Below are 10,560 nucleotides of genomic sequence, written 5' to 3'. Positions count from 1 at the left end.
GGCTGCCGGGAGCAGACAGCCGTCCCCGGGAGGGGGTAGTAGCTTCGCGGCGGCCGCCGGGAGCAGACGGCCGTCCGCGCATTCTGCCAATGCCTGTAGGACTTTGAATATTTCACAGCCGTGCTGTGGCACTTAGAAAGTTTTTCAGAGACGTGGCACTTAGAAAGTTTTTTCAGAGATGTGGCACTTAGAAAGTTTTTCAGAGATGTGGCACTTAGAAAGTTTTTGAGAGATGTGGCACTTAGAAATTTTTTGAGAGATGTGGCACTTTGAAAATTTTTGAGAAATGTGGCACTTAGAAAATTTTCTCTCTCTCTCTGGAAGTGCCGTGCCTTCTTCAGTTCTGCTATCCGAGCAGGGGACGCTTGCTGGCGGCCGTTACCAGCGCTCGGACCAGGCCCAATTGATTTGCATGGAAAACAATTGCGTCCCCCATGCTCGTTCTGACTATATTTTGCGAAAGGGGGGTAAAGTGATGAGTACACTAAGTGGGGGGACCAACCCATGTACTCTAGAAAAAGTACATGGGTTGACAAAAGACCAGTTCGTACTGCACCCCTGGTACCCAAACCCCTGGTACCTTTAGGCACTTAGAAAAATTTCGCCCAAATTTGGAGGTCGCTCCAGGGGAAGAGGCCGAATTTTCGCCTATTACGGCCGACCGCGGGAACCAGCCGAGGCGGACGCTTTTCGGCGCAAGAGCCGTTGGCACTTAGAAAATATTCGCTAAACTTCAAAGGACCTCCAGGGGAAGAGGCCGAATTGTCACTTTTTCTGGCCGACATCGGGAACCAGCCGAGTCGGACTCTTTACGGCGGAGCAGCCGTTGGCACTTAGAAAATATTCGCCAAACTCGGCCGGACTTCCAGGGGAAGAGGCCGAATTGTCACTTGTTCTGCCCGACATCGGGAACCAGCCGAGTCGGACACTTTAAGGCGGAGCAGCCGTTGGCACTTAGAAAATATTCGCCAAACTTGAACGGACCTCCAGGGGAAGAGGCCGAATTTTCACCTGTTCTGGCCGACATCGGGAACCAGCCGAGTCGGACTCTTTAAGGCGGAGCAGCCGTTGGCACTTAGAAAATATTCGTTAAACTTGAAAGGACCTCCAGGGGAAGAGGCCGAATTGTCACTTGTTCTGGCCGACATCGGGAACCAGCCGAGTCGGACGCTTTAAGGCGGAGCAGCCGTTGGCACTTAGAAAATATTCGTTAAACTTGAAAAGACCTCCAGGGGAAGAGGCCGAATTGTCACTTGTTCTGGCCGACATCGGGAACCAGCCGAGTCGGGCCCTTTAAGGCTGAGCAGCCGTTGGCACTTAGGAAATATTTGCCTTAACTCGGCCGGACTTCCAGGGGAAGAGGCCGGATTTTCACTTGTTCTGGCCGACATCGGGAACCAGCCGAGTCGGACGCTTTAAGGCGGAGCAGCCGTTGGCACTTAGAAAATATTCCCCAAACTTGAACGGACCTCCAGGGGAAGAGGCCGAATTTTCACTTGTTCTGGCCGACATCGGGAACCAGCCGAGTCGGACTCTTTACGGCGGAACAGCCGTTGGCACTTGGGAAATATTCGCCGAACTCGGCCGGACTTCCAGGGGAAGAGGCCAATTTTTCACTTGTTCTGGACGACATCGGGAACCAGCCGAGTCGGACCCTTTACGGCGGAACAGCCGTTGGCACTTAGGAAATATTTGCCTTAACTCGGCCGGACTTCCAGGGGAAGAGGCCGGATTTTCACTTGTTCTGGCCGACATCGGGAACCAGCCCAGTCGGACTCTTTACGGCGGAGCAGCCGTTGGCACTTAGGAACTATTCGCCGAACTCGGCCGGACTTCCAGGGGAAGAGGCCGATTTTTCACTTGTTCTGGCCGACATCGGGAACCAGCCGAGTCGGACCCTTTACGGCGGAACAGCCGTTGGCACTTAGGAAATATTTGCCTTAACTCGGCCGGACTTCCAGGGGAAGAGGCCGGATTTTCACTTGTTCTGGCCGACATCGGGAACCAGCCGAGTCGGACCCTTTACGGCGGAACAGCCGTTGGCACTTGGGAAATATTTGCCTTAACTCGGCCGGACTTCCAGGGGAAGAGGCCGGATTTTCACTTGTTCTGGCCGACATCGGGAACCAGCCGAGTCGGACACTTTACGGCTGAGCAGCCGTTGGCACTTAGGAAATATTTGCCTTAACTCGGCCGGACTTCCAGGGGAAGAGGCCGGATTTTCACTTGTTCTGGCCGACATCGGGAACCAGCCGAGTCGGACACTTTAAGGCTGAGCAGCCGTTGGCACTTAGGAAATATTTGCCTTAACTCGGCCGGACTTCCAGGGGAAGAGGCCGGATTTTCACTTGTTCTGGCCGACATCGGGAACCAGCCGAGTCGGACACTTTAAGGCTGAGCAGCCGTTGGCACTTAGGAAATATTTGCCTTAACTCGGCCGGACTTCCAGGGGAAGAGGCCGGATTTTCACTTGTTCTGGCCGACATCGGGAACCAGCCGAGTCGGACACTTTAAGGCTGAGCAGCCGTTGGCACTTAGGAAATATTTGCCTTAACTCGGCCGGACTTCCAGGGGAAGAGGCCGATTTTTCACTTGTTCTGGCCGACATCGGGAACCAGCCGAGTCGGACGCTTTACGGCGGAGCAGCCGTTGGCACTTAGGAAATATTCGTTAATCTTGAACGGACCTCCAGGGGAAGAGGCCGAATTTTCACTTGTTCTGGCCGACATCGGGAACCAGCCGAGTCGGACGCTTTACGGCGGAGCAGCCGTTGGCACTTAGGAAATATTCGTTAATCTTGAACGGACCTCCAGGGGAAGAGGCCGAATTTTCACTTGTTCTGGCCGACATCGGGAACCAGCCGAGTCGGACACTTTACGGCGGAGCAGCCGTTGGCACTTAGGAAATATTCGCCAAAATGTTCCGGACCTCCAGGGGAAGAGGCCAAATTTTCACTTGTTCTGGCCGACCGGGTGAACCGGCCGAGGCGGACACTTTACGGCGGAGCAGCCGTTGGCACTTAGGAAATATTCGCCAAAATGTTCCGGACCTCCAGGGGAAGAGGCCGAATTTTCACTTGTTCTGGCCGACCAAGGGAACCAGCCGAGGCGGACACTTTACGGCGGAGCAGCCGTTGGCACTTAGAAATTATTCAGACTTCCATAAACACACATCGGCCTTTTGCCGTCACTGCCCGGGATGGGCACCGTGGTAGCTCGGACAGTTCGTGTGACAGCTTCCGCTGGCACTTAGACAATTTTTAAAATGAAAATAAACAGTTCTGCACATACGTGCCGACTATATTTTGCGAAAGGGGGGTAAAGTGATGAGTACACTAAGTGGGGGGACCAAGTACATAAAGCCCACCCCTGGTACCTCAGAGAGGCCGAATTGACACATTTTGTGTCCGACCGCGGGAACCAGCCGAGGCGGACGCTTTTCGGCGCAAGAGCCGTTGGCACTTAGAAAATATTCGTTAATCTTGAACGGACCTCCAGGGGAAGAGGCCGAATTTTCACTTGTTCTGGCCGACATCAGGAACCAGCCCAGGCGGACGCTTTTCGGCGCAAGAGCCGTTGGCACTTAGAAGATATTCGTTAATCTTGAACGGACCTCCAGGGGAAGAGGCCGAATGTTCACTTGTTCTGGCCGACATCGGGAACCAGCCGAGTCGGACGCTTTACGGCGGAGCAGCCGTTGGCACTTAGAAAATATTCGTTAATCTTGAACGGACCTCCAGGGGAAGAGGCCGAATTTTCACTTGTTCTGGCCGACATCGGGAACCAGCCGAGTCGGACGCTTTACGGCGGAGCAGCCGTTGGCACTTTGAAAATATTCGTTAAACTTCAACTGACCTCCAGGGGAAGAGGCCGAGTTTCCACTTGTTCTGGCCGACATCGGGAACCAGCCGAGTCGGACACCTTACGGCGGAAGAGCCGATGGCACTTAGAAAATATTCGTTAAACTTGAACGGACCTCCAGGGGAAGAGGCCGAATTTTCGCTTGTTCAGGCCGACCGGAGGAACCGGCCGAGTCGGACACCTTACGGCGGAAGAGCCGATGGCACTTAGAAAATATTCGTTAAACTTGACAGGACCTCCAGGGGAAGAGGCCGAATTTTCGCTCGTTCAGGCCGACCGGAGGAACCGGCCGAGACGGACACCTTACGGCGGAAGAGCCGATGGCACTTAGAAAATATTCGTTAAACTTGACAGGACCTCCAGGGGAAGAGGCCGAATTTTCGCTCGTTCGGGCCGACCGGAGGAACCGGCCGGGTCGGACACCTTACGGCGGAAGAGCCGTTCGCACTTAGAAAATATTCGTTAAACTTGACAGGACCTCCAGGGGAAGAGGCCGAATTTTCGCTTGTTCAGGCCGACCGGAGGAACCGGCCGAGTCGGACACCTTACGGCGGAAGAGCCGATGGCACTTAGAAAATATTCGTTAAACTTGACAGGACCTCCAGGGGAAGAGGCCGAATTTTCGCTCGTTCAGGCCGACCGGAGGAACCGGCCGAGTCGGACACCTTACGGCGGAAGAGCCGATGGCACTTAGAAAATATTCGTTAAACTTGACAGGACCTCCAGGGGAAGAGGCCGAATTTTCGCTCGTTCAGGCCGACCGGAGGAACCGGCCGAGTCGGACACCTTACGGCGGAAGAGCCGATGGCACTTAGAAAATATTCGTTAAACTTGACAGGACCTCCAGGGGAAGAGGCCGAATTTTCGCTCGTTCAGGCCGACCGGAGGAACCGGCCGAGTCGGACACCTTACGGCGGAAGAGCCGATGGCACTTAGAAAATATTCGTTAAACTTGACAGGACCTCCAGGGGAAGAGGCCGAATTTTCGCTCGTTCAGGCCGACCGGAGGAACCGGCCGAGTCGGACACATTACGGCGGAAGAGCCGATGGCACTTAGAAAATATTCGCAGAAGTTGGCCGGACTTCCAGAGCGAGAGGCCGAATTGTCACATTATTTGGCCGACTAGGGGAACCGGCCGAGTCGGACACCTTACGGCGGAAGAGCCGATGGCACTTAGAAAATATTCGTTAAACTTGACAGGACCTCCAGGGGAAGAGGCCGAATTTTCGCTCGTTCAGGCCGACCGGAGGAACCAGCCGGGTCGGACACGTTACGGCGGAAGAGCCGTTCGCACTTAGAAAATATTCGTTAAACTTCACAGGACCTCCAGGGGAAGAGGCCGAATTTTCGCTCGTTCGGGCCGACCGGAGGAACCGGCCGGGTCGGACACGTTACGGCGCAACAGCCGTTGGCACTTTGAAAATATTCGCCAAAATGTTCCGGACCTCCAGGGGAAGAGGCCGAATTTTCGCTCGTTCGGGCCGACCGGAGGAACCAGCCGGGTCGGACACGTTACGGCGCAACAGCCGTTCGCACTTAGAAAATATTCGCCAAAGTCGTCCGGACCTCCAGGGGAAGAGGCCGAATTTTCGCTCGTTCGGGCCGACCGGAGGAACCAGCCGGGTCGGACACGTTACGGCGATACAGCCGTTGGCACTTTGAAAATATTCGCCAAAATGTTCCGGACCTCCAGGGGAAGAGGCCGAATTTTCGCTCGTTCGGGCCGACCGAAGGAACCAGCCGGGTAGGACACTTTACGGCGGAACGGCCGTTGGCACTTTGAAAATATTCGCCAAAATGTTCCGGACCTCCAGGGGAAGAGGCCGAATTTTCGCTCGTTCGGGCCGACCGGAGGAACCGGCCGGGTCGGACACGTTACGGCGCAACAGCCGTTGGCACTTTGAAAATATTCGCCAAAATGTTCCGGACCTCCAGGGGAAGAGGCCGAATTTTCGCTCGTTCGGGCCGACCGGAGGAACCAGCCGGGTCGGACACGTTACGGCGGAACAGCCGTTGGCACTTTGAAAATATTCGCCAAATGTTCCGGACCTCCAGGGGAAGAGGCCGAATTTTCGCTCGTTCGGGCCGACCGGGAGAACCAGCCGAGGCGGACACTTTACGGCGGTTGAGCCGTTGGCACTTAGAAATTATTCAGACTTCCATCAAACACACATCGGCCTTTTGCCGTCACTGCCCGGGATGGGCACCGTGGTAGCTCGGACAGTTCGTGTGACAGCTTCCGCTGGCACTTAGAAAATTTTTAAAATGAAAATAAACAGTTCTGCACATACGTGCCGACTATATTTTGCGAAAGGGGGGTAAAGTGATGAGTACACTAACTGGGGGGACCAAGTACATAAAGCCTACCCCTGGTACCTCAGAGAGGCCGAATTTTCGAATTCTGAGGCCGAGCTGGGGAACCAGACGAGGCGGACACTTTTCCGAGCGAGAGCCGATGGCACTTAGAAAATTTTCGGCTAAGTCGGCAGGACTTCCAGAGCGAGAGGCCGAATATTCGTCATCTGTGGCCGACCGGGGAACCAGCGAAGGCGGATAGGCGGTCACGGAGGTCCCGCCGGCTGGTCCGCGGGCCAATTTGGGTCCCGTAATTTAGCGGTCGCGGTCCGGAATCCACGCCGAGGGGGGAACCAGCGGAGGCGGATAGGCGGTCACGGAGGTCCCGCCGGCTGGTCCGCGGGCCAATTGGGGTCCCGTAAGTTAGCGGTCGCGGCCCGGAATTCGCGCCGGCCGGGGAACCAGCGCAGGCGGATAGGCGGTCACGGAGGTCCCGCCGGCTGGTCCGCGGGCCAATCGGGGTCCCGTAAGTTAGCGGTCGCGGCCCGGAATTCGCGCCGGCCGGGGAACCAGCGCAGGCGGATAGGCGGTCACGGAGGTCCCGCCGGCTGGTCCGCGGGCCAATCGGGGTCCCGTAAGTTAGCGGTCGCGGCCCGGAATTCGCGCCGGCCGGGGAACCAGCGCAGGCGGATAGGCGGTCACGGAGGTCCCGCCGGCTGGTCCGCGGGCCAATCGGGGTCCCGTAAGTTAGCGGTCGCGGCCCGGAATTCGCGCCGGCCCGCAGCCACCGCCAGGCGGATAGGCTGTCACGGAGGTCCCGCCGGCCGGTCCGCGGGGGGAACTGCGCCCTCTGGCGGACACGCCATTGTAAATGAATGGGGTTTGGCACTTAGTGCATTTTTCGCCGAAGCCGACGAGCGCTCCGGGCGAGGAGGCCGGATTCTCGCCATCCGTGGCCGGCCGGGGAACCGGCCAAGGCGGATAGGCGGTCACGGGGGTCCCGCCGGCTGGTCCGCGGGCCAATTGGGGTCCCGTAAGTTAGCGGTCGCGGCCCGGAATCCGCGCCGGCCAGCAGCCACCGGGAGGCGGGTAGGCTGTCACGGAGGTCCCGCCGGCTGGTCCGCGGGCCATTTAGGGTCCCGTAGGTGAGCGGTCGCGGCCCGGAATCCAGGCCGGCCAGGAGGCACCGCCAGGCGGATAGGCGGTCACGGAGGTCCCGCCAGCTGGTCCGCGGGCCATTTATGGTCCCGTAAGTTAGCGGTCGCGGCCCGGAATCCACGCCGGCCAGGAGGCACCGGCAGGCGGATGGGCTTTCACGGAGGTCCCGCCAGCTGGTCCGCGGGCCAATTAGGGTCCCGTAAGTTAGCGGTCGCGGCCCGGAATCCGCGCCGGCCAGCAGCCACCGCCAGGCGGGTAGGCTGTCACGGAGGTCCCGCCAGCTGGTCCGCGGGCCAATTAGGGTCCCGTAAGTTAGCGGTCGCGGCCCGGAATCCGCGCCGGCCAGCAGCCACCGCCAGGCGGGTAGGCTGTCACGGAGGTCCCGCCGGCCGGTCCGCGGGCCAATCAGGGTCCCGTAAGTGAGCGGTCGCGGCCCGGAATGCACGCCGGCCAGGAGGCACCGCCAGGCGGATAGGCGGTCACGGAGGTCCCGGCGGCCGGTCCGCTGGCCAATTACCTCCAGCCGAGCGGATATGAACTTTATTAGCACCTTCTACGAGATGGCGGAGCCTTATTCGACAACCAGCACCTCGGCTTAGCATTTTCCACGGCCCGCTGATCTTCCAGAAGACGTCCAGCCGGTTTCCTCCTCACATTTTAAGCCGGCCGAGGCTTCCGGCACCCCGGCTAAGCTTTCTCCACGGCCCGCTGAGCTTCCAGAAGACCTCCAGCCGGTTCTCCCGGTGCTTTCCTCCTCACGTTTTAAGCCGGCCGAGGCTTCCGGCACCCCGGCTGAGCTTTTTCCCACGTCCCGCTGAGTTTCCAGGGGACCTCCGGCCGGTTCTCCGCGCGCTTTCCTCCTCACTTTTAAGCCGGCCGAGGCTCCCGGCACCCCGGCCAAGCGTTTCCCACGGCCCGCTGAGCTTCCAGGGGACCTCCGGCCGGTTCTCCGCGCGCCCCCCTCCTAACTCGACGCCCGAGGAGGCTCCCGGCACCCCGGCTAAGCGATTTGAACGGCCCGCTGATCTCCCGGAGGTCGCAACGGGGAATTGCCTCCCTCTCGCGGACACGGCGCGTAAATGCACCGCCTCTCGCACTTGGCGCACACTCACTGGCATCGCTACGCCTCCCGTGGCACTTTAAGCGACCGGGACCACCGCGAGCGCGGGCGATGACTAAGAGGCTCCCCGGCCGGCCTCGCGGAGCTCCGACGCTCCCCCGCCGGACTTCCGGCGGCCGGCCGGAGCCTCGGCACGGCTGCCGCACTCCCTAATAACACCCCGCGGACCCCCGCGAGCCGAACGCTCGCTGCCGCGGGCGACCCCTGCCAAGGCGGACGCGTGACGGCGCGGGAGCCCTCGGCACTATATCACGGTCACGTATGTAGTCAAATCGTGTAAAATCACCGTTAGTTTATTCATAATATAGGTAATAATTAAATAAATATTAACATCGCGTATATTATTAATAAACACATGTATGTATTTATTTAATAATTAAATAAATATTAACATCGCGTATAATCATGCGCAATACTTCGTGGCCGACCGGGGAACCGGCGAAGGCGGACGCATCGCGGCGCGAGAGCCGTTGGCACTTTGGAAAAAAAATAAATAAATAAATAAATAATAATTCGCCGACCGGGCTCCGGGGGAAGAGGCCGGCTTTTCGCCGTTCGCGGCCGACCGGGGAACCGGCGAAGGCGGACGCGCTCTCTAACGAGCCCCGCCGGCCGGAGGAAGTGCGCCCTCTGGCGGACACGCCGTTGTAAATGAATGGGGTTTGGCACTTGGTGCATTTTTCGCCCAAGTCGAAGCGCGCTCCGGGCGAGGAGGCCGGATTCTCGCCACCCGTGGCCGGCCGGGGAACCGGCCAAGGCGGACGCGCTCTCTAACGAGCCCCGCCGGCCGGAGGAAGTGCGCCCTCTGGCGGACACGCCGTTGTAAATGAATGGGGTTTGGCACTTGGTGCATTTTTCGCCCAAGTCGAAGCGCGCTCCGGGCGAGGAGGCCGGATTCTCGCCACCCGTGGCCGGCCGGGGAACCGGCCAAGGCGGACGCGGTCTCTAACGAGCCCCGCCGGCCGGAGGAAGTGCGCCCTCTGGCGGACACGCCGTTGTAAATGAATGGGGTTTGGCACTTGGTGCATTTTTCGCCCAAGTCGAAGCGCGCTCCGGGCGAGGAGGCCGGATTCTCGCCACCCGTGGCCGGCCGGGGAACCGGCGAAGGCGGATAGGCTTTCACGGAGGATCCGCCGGCTGGTCCGCGGGCCGATTAGGGTCCCGCGAGTGAGCGGTGGCGGTCCGGAATCCAGGCCGGCCAGGAGGCACCGCCAGGCGGATAGGCTTTCACGGAGGTCCCGCCGGCTGGTCCGCGGGCCGATTAGGGTCCCGCGAGTGAGCGGTGGCGGTCCGGAATCCAGGCCGGCCCGGAGCCACCGCCAGGCGGATAGGCTTTCACGGAGGAGCCGCCGGCTGGTCCGCGGGCCGTTTAGGGTCCCGTAAGTTAGCGGTCGCGGTCCGGAATCCAGGCCGTCCAGGAGGCACCGCCAGGCGGATAGGCTTTCACGGAGGTCCCGCCGGCTGGTCCGCGGGCCGATTAGGGTCCCGCGAGTGAGCGGTGGCGGTCCGGAATCCAGGCCGGCCCGGAGCCACCGCCAGGCGGATAGGCTTTCACGGAGGAGCCGCCGGCTGGTCCGCGGGCCGTTTAGGGTCCCGTAAGTTAGCGGTCGCGGTCCGGAATCCAGGCCGTCCAGGAGGCACCGCCAGGCGGATAGGCTTTCACGGAGGACCCGCCGGCTGGTCCGCGGGCCGTTTAGGCTCCCGTAAGTTAGCGGTCGCGGTCCGGAATACAGGCCGTCCAGGAGGCACTGCCAGGCGGATACACTCTCTAACGAGCCCCGCCGGCTGGTCCGCCGGGGGAAGTGCGCCCTCTGGCGGACACGCCGTTGTAAATGAATGGGGTTTGGCACTTAGTGCATTTTTCGACCAGCGGCAACGCAGGCTGACGGGCGGCCGCTTCCACGGGCCGGCACTACTCTACGGAGGCGCTAGCCGCCTCCGGTGGGGGCCGTGTGATCTCGCTGGATGCCCGAGGACCTTCCGCCAGGCCCGGCCGCAGCTTTTGCGCGCGCCCGGTCCTATTATCTGGTGGAAGCTGGAGGCCGGGGCTCGGCAGCTCGCTGCCCGGGGACCTTCCGCGAGGCCCGGCCGCAGCTTTTACGCACGGCCGCTGCTATTCTCCGGCT

Source organism: Syngnathus scovelli, unplaced genomic scaffold (genome assembly GCF_024217435.2).
Source record: "Syngnathus scovelli strain Florida unplaced genomic scaffold, RoL_Ssco_1.2 HiC_scaffold_361, whole genome shotgun sequence".
Classification (NCBI taxonomy): Eukaryota; Metazoa; Chordata; class Actinopteri; order Syngnathiformes; family Syngnathidae; genus Syngnathus; species Syngnathus scovelli.
The sequence above is the reverse complement of the archived record's forward strand: the minus strand, read 5'-3'. Positions refer to the sequence as shown.